The 18,003-nt window shown below is 34.5% G+C and overlaps 1 long non-coding RNA gene across 1 annotated transcript; it reads right to left on the bottom strand.

Moving 5' to 3' along the window:
- Positions 1 to 12,027: 12,027 nt before the first annotated feature.
- On the bottom strand, positions 12,028 to 16,994 carry LOC137616146 (uncharacterized). The gene is made up of 2 exons (XR_011039292.1): positions 16,896 to 16,994; positions 12,028 to 12,724 (listed from the first exon to the last, which is right to left on the bottom strand). It is a non-coding gene; the product is annotated as an uncharacterized lncRNA (long non-coding RNA).
- Positions 16,995 to 18,003: the final 1,009 nt, after the last annotated feature.

Raw genomic sequence — 18,003 nt, 5'->3', positions numbered from 1 at the left:
TGTTTTTAAAGCTCAAAAAATTCTATAAAACCCTACCTAAACTTGACCAAATTAAGGAAGTTTGTTAAATTCTCTAAAATGAACGGAAAGCCCAACATACATTGATTGAAAAAATATTACACAACTAAAATCTTATTTTTTTTTCTAGTAAACCTTTTAAAACGGTTAAGGCTATATATATATATAATTAGAGAAACTTGATAATGATTACCAGATTCATAAATTTCCCTAGACTTAATTAAACAAAGCTAAAATCAAACATTGAAGAAAAAAAGCTAAGAGCTATAACTGACAAATGGGACCCGCTTATATCTGAGATACAAAAATAACAGATTAACAAACTCTCCTCTACTCTATGGCATCACTATTGTGTAAGTCGTTAGTTGACACCTCACCACTTTAAAAATACAAAGACTACCTAAATCTTCTTTAACTACCAAAACTTCTTTCATAAGATCAGATAAACTAAACACCCTAATACGCTTGCAATCAAGGAAAAAACCATAGCTGTTAATTTAAAAATCAAAGACAAAACTTTACCTATCTACATTATGTAACCAACTCTTAAGGAAGCTATAGAGCCTCTACATTCTCTAGATTTACTAGTTATCCAAAAGCAATTTTTAACCAAAATAAGACTTATCTAATTACACAAAATGCGATAGAAAACCTATAGCTGTTATATTAAAAATCAGGGATCTTAAATTTCAAAAACCAACGTAAAGACTTATCCTACCTACATTATGTAAATTTGACACTTAAGCTATACAGATCTCTCTGCAATACATTTACCGGTTATCTAAAAAAATACCCAAAACAAGACTTACGACTGATAACTATACAAAGCACGAAATAAAACCTACCAAAAATTAAATCAGAACTTCTTGAAATTACACTTGCTCAAGATTTAAATTTTAAAGAACTAAAAAATAAAAGCAACAGCCCAAAAACCACTGGAAATTATTAACATTTACTAAAAAACAAATACGTACGGATTAGATTTTAAAGTTTTAAAATCTATCCAATACATTCAGCTTTGGTAAACCTCAATCAATGGAAACGAGCAATTACTTTTGAAGTTTTGCAGTGCACCGAATTTAAGTTCACAGAAATGCTAAATGCTTCAAAATAGAATCCCAAAAATTATGATGCGTGAATTACATTGAAATTGCATTGCTTTGCACGTGTAAATACAACCCCAAAATTTTCAATGGTTTGGCAAAATTCTCAAGATTAGCAGTTTCTAATGATTACCCCAAGCAATATGCTTACTATACTAGATAAGATTTACGTTCGCAATTTTACTTATAACTAAAGGTTTAGCCATCAAGAATTTGGCAGATCCAAGACACCAAGCCGGTTAAAGTCTGATAGAAGGAATGTCTTTAAATTTGAAAACCAATTAACATTACGGTAAATAAATTCGATAACTTTTGATATCTAGATATTGAAACCAAAACGGTCGTTACTAAACATTGCTCATGAGATTACCCTCCATCTTCCAGCAATGAAGAATCCTGGCTGTGTCTTCCAGCGATATCAAAGGATCCCTATACATAATTAAGCAAGATTCAAAACAAGAGTTACTAACTCGCAAACTCCGAACACCCAGATTTGTAGGAAAACAAAGAACGCTTACCTTCATACCACAGCCCATAAAATGGCGACGATTATTGGAACAGACGATACAAATGAGGAGATTCAAACACAATATGCAACCAAGGTGTGAATATGTCTCAGCCCAAGCACGCACTGACATTGCTTCCAGATTTCTCACCGTTTACAGTTCCATCTTGCCGGCTTTCTTCCAAGTTTCAGCCAATCAGAAGGGTCCATTTCATTATTTCGAGACAAAGAATGCGAAAACGACTCCTGATTGGTCCAGAGACTAACAAGGAATCTAAAAGAAAACAGTTACTTTTAAAAGACGTTACGTCACCACTTAGAAAACCAGTGACATCTGTTGGCTACATAAATAACATGAAAAAATCAGTGAAAAAAAATCATATATTCAATATTTAATATGGAAACAATTCATTACCCTAAGGGAAATGTTGATACGTAAAAAAAAAAGTCTTATTGTATCCCTATTCACTTCAAATTTCACCAGGAAATAGGTAGTGTTTGTTGATCTAAATAATGCATTGGGTACCATGTACAATATCCTAGTAAAATTTTTCATTTTGATTCTAAGATGAACCAGTTATTCTACTAATAGTTCTCTGATGCTCCAAAAGATGTTACAATTTTCGATCAGGAAATAACAATGATTTCAGATTCTTTCTTGCCTATAATCACGTTCATATCATTATATTATTTCTAATTTATTTCTGTTTCTTCTTCCATATCAGGCTACTTTTCCTATATAAAGTCCCTAATTAGAGTGGAAGTTTTTTGGTTCTCAAACTATGTTTGAACTTTGAAGTCTGCCTTGAAATAATAATAATAATAATAATAATAATAATAATAATAATAATAATAATAATAATAATAATAATAATAATAATAATAATAATAAGATATGAAGAAGAAAATATTCATGTGCACAATCATGTGAATCTCTCTCTCTCTCTCTCTCTCTCTCTCTCTCTCTCTCTCTCTCTCTCTCTCTCTCTACCACAAACCTTAAAGTCTCGTGTAAGTTGTGTAATGCTATTAACAGAACAACCATATTTATTGTAAAAAGGAAACAGAAAAGACAGGTTGTTATTATCAAGAGGAAGTTACTTAATTGAAGTTAAAATAAATATCAAAGGAATATTTTTTCAGGAGCCTTTTTTTTCACTTCTATCCTTTCCTACTGACAAATCCATTAATGCAGATAAAATTCAACTAGAAAGGGCACTCAGTAGAGCACATACTTTCGCCAAAGCCACACATGTTACCATGTTTATGCAAACAAATCGGATATAACGGCCACAAAATGACGAAAACTCCACTTTTTGCAAGTCCATTGGCCCAGCTGACCTTTGAACCCAAAACGCTAATAGAGGTAATGACGTCACTATACTATGTTATATATCACAAGATAGGCAACTAAATTAGACACATTTTGGCACTAGTTTCATGCAAATCGGGTAAAAATTGACCATGATATAGTAAAAATACGTTTTTGACCTTTTTTGTTACCTTGGCTTTGACCCAATTACTCCCAAAATCTAATCAAATTGTCCTTGGGTCATGGCCAATCATCCCACTAAATTTCGTGAGATTCGGTCAAATAGTTTTTGTGTTATGCGAATCACAATCTAACAAACATACAAACATGAATAAACAAGGGTAATGACATCACTATATCATCTTGGATATCACAAGATAGGCAACTGAACTATGCACATTTTGGCACTAGTTTTATTCAAATCAGATAATAATTCGGCACGATATGGCAAAACAACGTTTTTGAACAATCGTTTCTCTGTATTGCATGTAATTATGGCTCTGATACCATTCCCTATGGCATTTTCGTAGCACCTTGTTCCAGCCTTTCACTGTTTTATCGTTATGATACCTAGATTTATGATTATTAGTAGAATTAGTTTTTTTTTTTTCTGTAATTTGTGAAGTATAGATTCGATTACTACTAGAGCAAGTCTTTATGGGGAAAAAAATTCATCTTCAATAGCTAATAGTTTATACTCTTGTGCCACTCACTTTTTTATGAAATCATATTTCTGCATATCATGAAATACATATAGATTTCTAATGTTAATATGTGGAGTCTTTTCTAAATAACTAATTTCAAGAGCAAAATGGTCCATTAATAAAGTGGTTACAACAGAGAAATCTGTCTGTACACCAGGATAGGATAATCAAGCCTGCCTCCTCTAACATGTGTTACTTCACAATTACCAAGTAGGCTTCAGACGCATTTTCAACTGAATCCAAAAATCTATCTAAAATAATTCCATTGTGATTTCAGGGAGCAACTGCCACGAATAGTATTTCTAGCCTTTAGATCACCGAGTAATACTTATCCTCAGAATAAATGATATCAAGTAGATTCTAATTGGTTGACTGATTAAGCGTTTTCTAGCATCCTGACATCCAAAGTCACTGACGTCGATAGCTAGATCCCGAATAGCCAAAGGATCTGCATGCACATAAACCATATACATTTCTGTATCATGAAGCGTTACTTTATAGCCAAACACTAAGTACCAGTGACTTGACTAGCATGGTAGTATGATACTGGAATAGTATTTATATAACTTGTTGAACCTCTGCAAGTCGTGGATTCATCGGCTTGTAATTCAAAATGATTGTAACCGTTATTTTGTAGTGAGGGAACGATTCTACCTATTTCCTGCAAAGCTATTGCATCAACATTTGTAGCCTGAGTATATTCATGCAAATCAGTATTTAGTGTTCTTAAACTATTTATATTCCAGTATATAATATGGAGTTTGTGACATTTTGAGAAATGCTCTTTCTTCACTTACTTGCAGGATGAAGAATGTTCATTTTCAGCTCATTGGTTGGACTTTCCATATATTCGGTTACCGAATAACGAATGTTAGTAAAATCTCCGACCACATTTTTCACATAATCTGGCTTATTAGCTGACAAGCCAGCGTTGCATGTAACTGGACTTTCACCACAATTACCATATATCTCTGTAACCTCAACATTTTGATTCGCCCTTTCATTCAAACAACCTTCATAGTATTCTCAATACTTAACAAGGCCTTTTAAGTTTTTCAATATCTACATAATTCTGAGATAAGGTTATTATATTGAACTTGAGTCTCCTCGAGATTTATTCTTGGCCTAACTTTGGTTTTGGGTTGTCAAAATAACTACTTTAGTACATACACCATACGGCTCCTTTGGTTTTCCATTACATTATTTTGAAAACCCATTAATAAAAAAAAGAAAAAAAAAAAAACCACCTCAGCCTTCACTGTAATATGGGATGTTTCTTATTTCCTTAAATATAACTGTTCCTCATTTTTTTTTATTTCCTTGCTTTTGACTGTGATAAAGGGTTGCTCGTCATCACTGCTACTAGACAGTGTCTCCATTTACAACCTGGATAACGTCTTTAATAAGCAAACATTTCTATCACGAGAATTGGTAAAATTTATCTATTAGAAGAAACAAAAATTTAATAGCCTTGATGATTTTCATTCAGGGAACCTCGGAGCTATACTGAGCAAGACAAGTTTAGAATACCGTAACTACTTTAATAGCCAAGTGTTAACAGGTTCGCTAACCTCAATTGGATAATATATGATCGAGAGGGAGATCAAATCTAATACCATATAAAATTGCAAGAGAAATACCCCGAAATGTCACAGTTATCATTTGCAGACTGCGACTAGGGTGTCTGTGCAACTGGCCGAGGACCCAGGAGCACTGCAGAGACCAGAAAGACCGTGCAGCTACTGCGAGCAAGCAACAGATGAACCTCTGCAGCATTACCTATTGCACTATCATGAAATGAGCCTACTCAGACAGGAATTTAACCCCAATAATCTTGTACCTGCAACAGCAATGGTTAAACATATAATTGCCAATGTTGATACCTTCTCAGCCTTTCTCCGCAGCTACCCTCCACCGAGATAACGTAGTAACAGCACCAGTTTGAAATCTAAGCAACCCTTTAACCTCTTTTTAGCTCTTCTTCCACTTCCAATCTCTCTTATATCTTTTAAGCTCAGGTATCCCTCTCCACCAAGCAGCACATAGACGCCTCAATAACCACAATAAGTAAAATTTAATTTTTGTTCTAGTATTTTCAGGTACATGAATGTTTATTCCACCCATTCTCTACTACTCACAGCCGCTAACAAACTCTTTTTTCAGCTCTCTCCCACTCAGCTGAAACTTCATGCTATTACTCATTCTAATAACTTAAGCCACTAAGGAAGTTTTTTACTTCACCTATACCAATATCTTCAACTGAACCCTTCCAAACTCCTTCCCGAGCTCTTCTACTCCTCTTCGGGACTTACTGCTGTACCTCTTTCTCTCCAACTAAACGACGGGAGCCAGTGGGCTCTCTTGGGGAGGATGCCACCTCCCCTCTGTCACCTTCTTCCTCTTCCATAAAGAGGCAGGGGCGCCTCTAAAATAAGTAAAGAATTCCTTGCTTATTATCATCCCAAACCCACCTCCTATCCTGAAAACTACCTAAAATAAAAATTGCAGATTATCCCACAACTAAATTACCTACTCCCCAAAAAAACAACCAAACACCTACGGGCTGCAAGAATGCAAGAGTCCGTTCCTGGGTCGTAAGGTATTATGTTTATGAGATTTCTTTGTAACTATACAGTAGGGTGAATAAAAATGAATATGGTAACATGTGACAACAATTTAGTGAAGAGCCTATAGTTGATAAGGACAGATCTTGGTTCGATGAGGATTCCAGAGAAGAGGGAAACAAGACGTAAAGAAGGAAAGTGGAGTCTGTTAAAACCTGAAAATGCATGAAGGGAATACATGACCACGAAGTGCCAATATAATTACCTATTTAGGAGAAAATTAGTGAGAAAAGTTCTATGAAACAGCCACAGACTTAAATAAGTTAAATGGTCTCCTTAATGCTGTAATGGGGAATGTAAATGAAAAAGGGCTCCAGATGGGTATTGTAATCAAGAACTGAAAAATAAATTTCTAGAATTCTTTGAGTTCGTACAGAACTATTTCGAATTCATCCTTTTTATCAAATGTGTTGGAATACGTAATTTTTTAACTACTGTAGTTAGTCATTTATCAAGAATCGAAGCATTGCCAGACAACCAGTCAGCATAAGAACAATTCTATTCTACGTAGATAACTATGCTGTTGCAAATGATCTGCTGGAATTGATGGGCGAGGACAAATATGGCATCTTGATAATACTCGATCTTAGTGCTGCTTTCTATGCAGTTGTGCACCAACTACTGTTTATGATTTACAGCCCATTAGTATTGAAGATGAAGCTTTGATTAAATAGATTGCTTGGTTGACACAAACTACTTTGTACGAATTGGAAACTTACTCATCCTGTGGACCATTAAGCAGATGAGTACCCCCATGAAAGTGTACTAGGTTAAATATTATTTTGCATCCATACCGTAGGTCTATCAAGCGTGCTACCGAGACAAAGTGAAGTTTGAACTATTTTCAGGCAATGCACAGTTTAACTTATCCATAAATAACATTGAAGATACCACTTTAACTTTAAACCGCGATCTTACTAGTGTTAGGGAATGGATGACAGACATATCTCAATGAAAATAAAACTGTGTTTATGGTGGTAAAAAAATAAAACTACGCTAGAAACTGTAGTGTCAATCTAGTCCCAACATTTGGCAGAGTTCGTGTATCACTCACTTTTTTCTCTCTGTTCTCAAATTATGTAACAAAAATCGCTAGTATCACCTCAGAAGCATTAATTTTGTAAAGAAGTACTGTATCTAGAGTAATATTCTGTAAAGAAACTTTCGATTATCTGTGCTATTACCAGGAATGACTACTGTAACTCAATCTATTACAATTTACCCAATGTGTTAAAAGTAACCACAAAATAAGAGTAATCTAAAATATGTGTTCCATCCCAAGAATTATCCCTATACTAATTTTATTACACTGGGTGCTTATTAAAGCTAGAGCAGTCTAAGGTAAGTGCACTGACTTGATCAGAACCGGCCGTCCATAACATCTAAGAATTGCTACACGGTGTAGTTAACGACTCTTGTCGACACTAGTATAGTTACAGCTTGTTTGAAGTTATTGAAGCAAAGATATAGACCTACCTCTATTGTAGGTGTAAGAGAATATAAACTCCTCCTAGATATCCAAAAGACTTTTTTCATTCATCTCAGCCCAGATCCTGTCTCTGGGCCTCATAGCTCAAGTCATAACCCCAAAAAGGAAAGACGAATGCTATTAAGGTTTTCAAGAAGAAACTGAACCCTTCCATATTTTCTAACTGCTTCATTAATGTAGGTTTGGTAATTAACGTGGAATAAGCTGTGGCACTCGAAATAAGGATGTAAGCGATAAACAAATCCTGTAGGTCCTGTAGGGCACAGGGTTTCCATGTATTAAACTAGGGAAAAAGTTTAATTTTGATTAATCACTGACCATCAGACGCGGTATTCGTTTAGTCTTTTCATGGCGCTGTAGCTAGCAGCTTTTCTTTAAAACACTTCTTCGATTGCTTCATCTCATACCATATCAATTGACAATAGCTCTCGAGACTGTTACAATTCCAGTTCCTGTACAGTATGGCCGGATTTCAATTTTTAGTCTTGGATACTGTTAACGACAGATTCATGTTTGCCTAACCAAAATACTTTCTTTATAATATCCACAGTGGGCCATTTAAGCTACGACGTTAGTAGTAGCTTTAGCTTAGGCTTCGTCCACACGAGCGAACATTATACGGCCAACTTTGTTTCTCATCGATAAAGGTCTTTATGCTTGCGCCCACAAAAAAAAAAAAAAAAAAAAAAAAAAAAAAAAATCTAGTGTAGTTATTGCTGGATGTGCTAGGGAAAAGCAAATAAAAGTTGGTGCCTAGGTGTTTGCAAAGGAGACAAAATTTGGTTAGCCGTGTATAATACTACAATTGTATTGTTGTAAAGTGAGCCAGAACTAGATTTCATTACATAACTGATCCAATATAAGGTTCATAATTTCTCGAAACTGGAACATGTCACCAAACAGGATAAAATTAAAAAAAGATTCAACAATGATTTCCATGCAGAGTTTGTGTAAAATTACACTCATCGATAAAGGCCTAAGAACAGATTTCTTTAGAGTTTCTAAGTAGTTTAATATACTGCATTTCTCTCCTGTCAAGTCTGTTATATTGCCGGAAAGTGAGTGTTTTCGCTTCACCTCAATTCATTAATATTAGTGCCTAGTTATTTTAGAAATTGCCGAAACTCATTCATTGTAGAATGACCCAACAATTGTTACAAAAGCTCCTGTATTGGCAACCCGTGAAAATATAAATCACTTTCGATAAGCCCTAACATCCCAATGACCAAAAGTGTTGTTTATATAACTAACAAGTTTAAAGTCTACCTTAATATACCAATAAAACACTTTCAACCACCAACGGGCACAGCTCTTTACGTCGGTACCCTAGAATTTTGCTTGCAGCTTCTATTCTCCTGACGTCGGCTTTTCCAAGTTCCCCGAGCAGAAAGTTTTATTTGGTTCTGAAGCTTGTTTAAATGCTTAGTAGTTAGGCCACTCAGCGTCTTGTATATCTATTTTTTTAAATAAAAGAAAAATACCTAGAAAACCACATTCAGTTCTTTTGAATTTAGAAGATTTTTTGTATTCATTATGCCAACCACCACCTCAGACCAGGGTTTCCAAGTCTGCTGAACAATTGCTAAAATAGTCTTTATATTTAGTTAGGAATTCTAACAAAACCTAAGAAAATTTGTACCATCAGCATCTTGTGTATTCAATTGAGCCGTATAGCCTTGTGTTTATTTATTGGCTATTAATTCTTAAATCGAGACAGCACTGCACATTTAAAAAAGCTACCAGTTTTATCTATCTGGTATTCATATGGCTGTCTACTATGCACGTGTTCTTTAAATCAAACTGCTTCTATAAATAATTTTAGAAACTGAATTTAAAAGGAGAACTATGGCACGAATCAAAGATGATCTCATTTTTAGAGGCACACCTGAATCTAAACAATGATAATGTTTAAAAATGCTTGGATCAACATTTTTTAATAACTTGAGTGCATGGATTTATGCAATTCCTTACATTGGCCAATAGCAGTTTATACATTAGTCTTGAATGGAATTTTTAATAATTATAACTCAGAAGAGTTTAGTATTTAGAAACCAGTATGTATGCAAGGAAAATGCTAACTCTTTACTCTGAAAAGAGATTATAATTTTAATTGTTATAGATAAAGAAGAACACTGATAAAGAGATTAAAGACACTTAAAAATTTAAATAGGAGTAAAGTAGATTTTAAAAATTTAAGTAAGAGTAAAGAGATACTCAGAGCCTCTATGGTATATGGTATTCTAATTAGTAAAAAGTAAGGAATCAAAATATGTAATTTTGAAATATTTATTAAAACGAACTGGTAAAAATTACAAAATCAAGACAAATCACATTTTACACGAGTAGCCTAGTAGGCTACTGTATGCGATAACCTTGCAAGTAAAAAGGTAAACAGAATAGGCATAATCCTAAAAAAGCTATTAGATACAGAACACAGAATTTTTTTTTAGAACTTAAAAAAGCTTTTGCAACCAAAATACATGGTTACCAAGAGTCACAGCCAACGAGATTAGGCAATTTTCTGTTAATTAGAAAAGCAAGCTTTGAAAACCATGAAGCATGTTAGTAACCATATAATTTACTAAATGGTATAAAATCTTTAACACTAATATTTTTCCTGCTCTTTTCACAAGTTACTTCCTCAAAATTGCTAGTCACTACTGAATTTGTTTAAAGACAAAAACACAACAGCAAAACAGGCCAATATCTATTGTCAAAAGTTAGATTTTTTGGGCATAAAATTTTCATTAAAATATATCTTCTCAAAAGGCATCTACACTAACATGAAATTAATTAAAATATATTATTAATTGCATGAAATACATAAAGATTCTTAAAGGCACACACTTTTCGGCATAAAATGTAAATTAAAAAATATCTTTTCAAAAGGCATTTACACTTTACGGTTTAAAATAACAAAAATATTTTCTATTCTCAAAAGCCATTTACACTGGTTATAAAGTACACAATATATTCTCAAAAGGCATTTAAACTTTTTGGCATAAAAAAATAAATTTAAAATAAACCCATCATTGCAAAGACGGGAGTCAAGGTTAATCCCTAACAAAAAAAAAAAAAAATTAATAAAATTCCCTTAAAGGGTGAATAGTCATTGCACATCCCTCTTAAAAAATCTGCACCGGCCGATCAATAATCTAGGAGTCATTCATTTAAGCCCTAAGCTTAAATCCTTTGTTCTCTTGTAATATACAAAAAGGTCAGCAAAACACCACTTCTGTTCAGATGAAACATCAGTATGACACTAATGGCAAAACGAAAAAGTAGTCTGGTTGACGCAAACCTTCATGGGAGATATGTCTAACAAGAGTTAAAAAGTTGCCATAATAGATCAGTGCGCCGCTAAGGTGTAGAAGTGTGCCGGAACCCAGCAAAATCGAACAGTTATACCCTTCAGGACTATGATTAAAACCCATTATGTTTAAAACTAAGGGGTTACTTTAATTAAAACCTTCTAAAGCTTGAACACTGAATCAGCATTAAATGGTAAAATTTCCCTCTTTTAACGCTATTTTCCCAATAGCGGTTAGTCTGCCATATAATTCGGCAGTAAATATGGAAGATATTGGAATTGCACCTCAACAGTTTATAGAACTACAATATACTCCAAATCCAACGCCAGCATCAGATTTGGAGCCACCGGTATATATACAAAAGTAGATTCCCTATGTCCAACATATTCTATAAAAAGAGGCCTAGTTTCTAATGTCTTTTATTTAACACCAATAAAGTATTTACATAGAAAATATCAGTTAATTTCCACGGAGAGGTTGAGGATATAAATGGAATCGTCTAACTAATAATTATAATTGTTTCACTCAAAAGCCATAAGGTTGGAGATGCTTTACAAGGCTTACAGTCTAAAAGGTTAAAGAAATAGTCTTATAGCAACCTAAACCAATATTGAATAATAGAAGACATTCGGTAATGGTCTAAAGGTAACTCTCCAGCATCAACAAGGAGTCTTTGAATAGGCGAGGTTCTAAAAGCTCCTGTGGACAATAATATAAGCATGATTTATTGAATCTAATCTTTCATCGGCTTCGGGTGGCTGAGGAGTATATTTCACAACTTATTTGAAAAAATTAAAGCTTTTTGTAATTTTAGTATAGTTTTAAGGTCTGGCCCCCATGATGTACGGGACAATACTTTTAAAGGATTGAGCCTCAAGACATTTGACTTTTAAAGCCTTTAAATGGAACACATGTCAACCTACAACCTGAACTCTAATACTAAAAATCTAGCTTCCCCTACACATGGGATCCGTTGGTCCGTCTCATACAAGTAAACTGGTCGAGATGTATATCAATGTAAGATAGTGTTAATGAGAAACATTGAATATTCTCTAAATCACATTCTGAAGTATTTGATGCATTATATGCAAGACCCACCAAGTTAAGCAACCTTCACAAGGATCTAAATGTTCTTTCTCCCCCCCGAAGCCTCAGCTGGAAGGCAAGTGTGGCCAGTAGAATCTTTGTGTTGGTGGCTGCCAATGCTTTGGGCAATGTTCAGCAGGGTGTGCAAGGTGTGAATTTTTCCTCAAGTCTTCAACAGTGCCTCTGTTGAGTTTCCAAGACTTAAATTTTTTTCTTTTCTCTGAAGTTTTATAATCAAATTCCTGGCCTCTTTCGGTGACGCTAAGAGATCCCAGATGGTTTCATTGTACTCTTCTACAAAAGGCCGGCCTACCCTTGTGTGCAAATACATTAAACTTATTCCAAGGTCCTGAAGATTATCTTGCGGTTCTGTTCGCAGGATAATATTTTCCAGTTGCTCATCTTCGTGGAAGCCTTCCATGGAGCGTTTCGTCCGAACTGTAACCCACAGGCAAAGACGCACACTTTTTCATCTCGCGTGTTCTGGCCGAGCCAGGATATCTTTAGAATTTTAATTGCCTGGCAGATAATTCAAAAACTGTAAGAGGCCCGACATCGGGCTTTGTTCACATCTGTAAACAAAAATAACAAAATTAATTAAAATAAAGTTACAATTTGCATATAAATTTACCGAAACTGAATATGTCATCGATCGTGTTATGTAGAAGTAAATTTTTACAGACTAGCTAGTCTCAGAACTAAATTTAATGTAACTTTTCACTTCCAAAGTTTGATTTTCTGTCTTGCAGGCAAACATTGAATTGTCTACGTTTTAACTAATGTTCACATAATCTGTAAATTACTAAGTTATGAAATTTAATTTTATGAATATGCAGTCATCTTTCTAATATACTTGGCTGGATAATTTAGCTAGTCCTGAATCCCAATAACCCAAAAATTGTTACCACATTGTCAACCTTTATACTTAATTCTGTCCTTACATATGTAATAAGGACAGCTGGAACGAGAACACTTGCAGTTCTATTGTCACTTGCATAATACTGAAGTGGAGAAGACTGGGTGAGACATCTAAATTGTCCAGTAATGTATTAATATTAATTTGAGTGAAAGTTCCATATCAATAAACATTAACCTAGGATAATTTGCTTAGCCAATTATCCCCTAAGACGGGAAGGACTGAAGTAAATTTTCCAGTTTTAGAATAGGAGGAAACATTCAGCGAGAAAGCAAGAGATCCTCAGATGCTTAATATACTGTACTAGAAGACCTTTTACAAAGATCAGACTGCAAACAAGAAGCAAAGGCAGAATTGAAGGTCAATCTAGACAATGATCCACTGAACAATCACTGAATGAGAAGGACAGACTCATCTGACAACAGAGGAAACAAAATGTCACGACCTATAGCATCATACCAGCCACGAGATACCAACTAAGAGGCGAAAGGTGCCGAGAGAGACTCAAATGGAGGTAAAGGACAAAAAGACACCTATCTGAGATGTGCTATACTACGGCCGAAGGTTAAAACTCAACTGTGACAAACTTTTCACCACTCATCTCTTCCTCGTGCAGGAGACATTAGAGGCAAGACATTAAAAACGAAAAAAAAAAAAAAAAAAAAAAATCACTGGCGGAGACTCAAGTTTAACAAGAGTATGAGGTCGAAAGACCTAATGCGGCTCTGGTTAAAATTTATTTCTGTATTATTACTGTATTATTACAGTTGCGGTCAAATTCGGCTATATTTTTCCTTTACACGTTCATAGAAAGTGATTTTAATCTTTCGCAAATTAACGGTTACGAAAATATTTCCGGATAATATTGTTCTTTATTCCCAAGGATGATTAGGCAGTCATGAAAGTTTCTCCCTATGGTAATTTGTTTAGTTAATTAATATGGGTATAAATGCCCTATCTTCCTTAATTTTTGTTTATGATTATGGGTACGGTAAAAGAAATGCCTAGGCATTAGGGTGTCTTTGATTTAAGATTATACAATTAACTGCGATAAAGAACTTAGTAGGCCTAAAAAAAATGTCAGTTGACCAACTGTTATTCATACACGCAATGAACGTTGCAGCTTCGATTGAGGTTATTGTAAGTTTTCATGGACAATTTCATGGACATACCACTGGAAACCCAGATATAGTGAAAAAGCTTCTGCGTGAACATTCTGTGCTAACGAAGTGTTCCTTCCAAAACAAGTGCCGTGGTGGTGTTATTACGCCGGTATAATTACCCACAGGACTAGCGCGTAGAGCGAAAACTTTTCCGCTTGCCAGAACGTAGCCATGCAAATGTTTAATTGAGAGCTAAAGCAAAACAAAAATTAGTAAATCATTAACTCTAAGTAAGGTATTTGTACAAGATTTACACCATTACAAATCTACAGGGAAAGTGGTAGGGAAAATTTTGTTTTATGTTCTCAGTTTTACATAATTAAATATTGATTACGGTTACTATTACAATGACTTTAGGTTAGACAGCTTCCCTAGTTTACCAGTTAACTATTCTTCCACCAAAAAACCGATTTCCCACTATGGAACAACCGTGCATCTCAAATCTAATTATGTGCAGCAGAAATTAAACTAAAATTGTTGAAAGAAAGATACTAATGCTAGAAAAATTACATTCTTTTATCCGACAAGACCGAAGACTATCTGATAAGACCGAAAAAAGCAGTCAGGGGCCAATATAGTGTGGCATCAAAATAATCGCAGCAAAGGCCCAAAACGAAAATTTAAATAAAGGAAGACTTAAAGTCCCAAAAAAAGGGGAAACGCCCCACACTAACATCCTTATACCCAATGATTAAAATGGATGGAGTGGCCAAAAAGGAGGGAGTGCACAAACATGCTTAACGATCGCCAGGACAACCTTGTTCAGGGTTGATACCACTAAAATTTTATGTCATGCTACAAAAGTAGAGTTTGTACCGCAATCTTTGTTACTACAAATTTAACTAATTATTTCCCATTACTTTTGATTTTTTGTTTCCTTTGATAAGATATCGCTTTAGTGCATATATCTATTGGCAAATTCTGATTATACTTGTTTCTGCTATCAGTAGTTTGTTATTAACGATCAGTTCCTAACATTAGAATAACAGGATTTAAGTGCAGAAAACCAAGATTTTACTTTTATCAAGAGAAAAACAGAGCCTAGTTTCAACCAAATTAAGATCTTAACTTTATACTATTTATACAGAGATTATTCATGAGAAAATTACTTAGTCTGCAAAATAAGGGTTACATAAATATTGGCCGATGAGGTTAGTATAATTTACAAATAAAACTGACATACTAGACTACGGGGATAACGTGCGTAGCCAAACAATCCGCTTACCAGAACACAGGAACAGAGATAATTTAAATCGCAAGCAAAGCTAGCATACGGCAGAGCAAAATCAATGGACATTAGCTCTATTAAGTAAGGAGGTAGTTGCAATATAAATACTTCTACGAACGACTAATCCATATAAAATATGGATGTCAAGTCACTCTTTCCATTTGTCCGTTAGTCTGGCAAACTAAACCTCTTTTACCGTGTTTCATTACTTATTGAATTTTAATTACAGTAACAATGACTGGTGTGATTAGATTCGACATTTTACCAGTTTTCTGTATTACTTTTCCCCACTCCCCCCAAAAAAAACTTGTAAAATTTCCCACTGTTGGAACCATTGTAGGTATTTAGGGAGTCTTGCGTTTAAATTGAATAGGTGCGGCAAAAAAAAAAAAGCGGCAAAAAAAAAAAAAAAAAAAAAAGGAAAAAGAAATAGATAACTAAATTATCATAGACATTAGTTTGGTGGAAACAAATTTTACCGAAATTGGTGGGTGGCTCACTAGCACCCTTCAAGTACGGTGTGTAAAAGACTTATTACTACCATTAATTATTGAAATTCTTAAGAATTAAACAATAATTCTTGTAAATTTTTAGATTTTGATGCAGTTTGTCATTATAATTGGTCCCACGCAAAACTCCGTACCAAGGGCTTACTCGATTGTTATTAGTGCACCATTCTCCGACTACACGCATCGCTTTGTGAAGACTGTTTGAATATATATTACTTTAGAAAATAGTCTGCAGGTGCTGATGAATGAGCAAGACAGATTTAAGGTACCAAACCCAGATGGATCAAGAAGTTTCAGACAAGGTAAATAGTCAAAACTCTCCATTTAATACCTTGCTGGATCAAGAAATCTCAAGACTACATGGTATATAGTCAAACTACTCCATTCATCATTTACATCTTATATTCAGGAAACAAGATTTGGTTAACCCTAAAAAGTCTGGATCATTCATTTCCATCATTACATTAAAAAAAGTCTGGATTATTAACTTCCCATGATAAAATTAAAAAAGGTAAATACAATATGCCGAAATATTTCGATAAATTCGATGAATTAATCTGGATTAAGAACTAAAAATAGGAATTGAGATAAACAGAAAACAGAGCAAATTATAAATATAACTTGCTTCCGTTGCTTGGTCCTCTATCTCTAACCCCATACTCATTGCTGGAATTTACTCTTGTTACGAACTCTTCACAGGCGCTGACCAGAAAGCACTTATATGCCAACCACTACTCAAATTCCTGGATAAACTTAAACCAGCGGAAAATATATCCGACCTGCACAACCACTTCAAAAACCATTTGCCTGATTTAGAGATTAATAAGATCAAATTTCCCGAATATACTTCTAAGTCTTGTCCATTAAAATAGTTCTTCCTTCAAAACACTAAACACGGAATAAACCTTGAAAAATAATAAAACTCACCGTTTCAGATTCGATGACCACTATCTATCTCACTGACTCTTCCAAGTAAAACTAATTTAGCAACTAAACAGGTCTTCCATTATGCCTTCACAACTTGCGTAACAAGGATGACAAAACAACGAAGCACTCATCCCTTATTGAGGGTCTGGTTTAGTGTCCTTGTATAAGCAGTGGCGCCATCTACATTCAAACATCAAAACCACTCGTCTTTGATGATTTGTGACATTACCTCTCAAGAAACCGCTGCAAAGTCATCTATTTCTATCGATTAGCAATTGTTTAAAACTTCCATTTCAAGAAATAGACAAGTTTAGTCACTGCCTAGATAAAATAAGCAATAATCATAGTTGAATAAACTTTGATTAAATAAACAACAGCTATTGGTCCATCTCTTTCTTTCTTTGTTTGTAATATACTTTGCCCATCTTGAGAAACAGATTTGGCCAGTTATAGTCTTGGTTTATATTCCTGTTTATTTGTTACTTATCAACAATCATGCGCGCGCGCGCGCGCGAGAGAGAGAGAGAGAGAGAGAGAGAGAGAGAGAGAGAGATTAATATCGCAATATCCTATATTTTGCCACATGAAATCCTTTATGATAATCCAAAGTATACTAAGTTGGATTCATGTTGAGACCATTATTTCGATGCTTGGATCAAAGAGAAAATACAAAGAGGAGATATTATAAAACATCTGCAACATTATTACTTCGAAATATTGACGTAATCTAGGTACCCGCAAATGTATCATATTGCCTGTATCATTCAGATATTATGATTTTAAAACGCATTCTTACTTTAAAGATATTAGGCAAACTGTGTGAATTAATACCGATAAAGATATCTTCTTAACTTATATAACTTTACGATATGAATTAAGAATGACAGTTACAGAGAATTACGACACATCATGCAGTCCAAGATACAACAAATCGTATCGACGCAAGAATAGTTATAGATGGCTTCAAGTTATTGGAACCAAGATGCACCTTTACTGTAGGCTCTAGAGAGCTTTCAAATATGTGGCCCCAAGATTATCCCTTTTACCCCCAAAGGACGTACTGGTACGTTTCACAAAACTCATCCCTTTACCCCCATAGACGTACCGG

Source organism: Palaemon carinicauda, chromosome 22 (genome assembly GCF_036898095.1).
Source record: "Palaemon carinicauda isolate YSFRI2023 chromosome 22, ASM3689809v2, whole genome shotgun sequence".
NCBI lineage: Eukaryota > Metazoa > Arthropoda > Malacostraca > Decapoda > Palaemonidae > Palaemon > Palaemon carinicauda.
The sequence above is the reverse complement of the archived record's forward strand: the minus strand, read 5'-3'. Positions and strand labels throughout refer to the sequence as shown.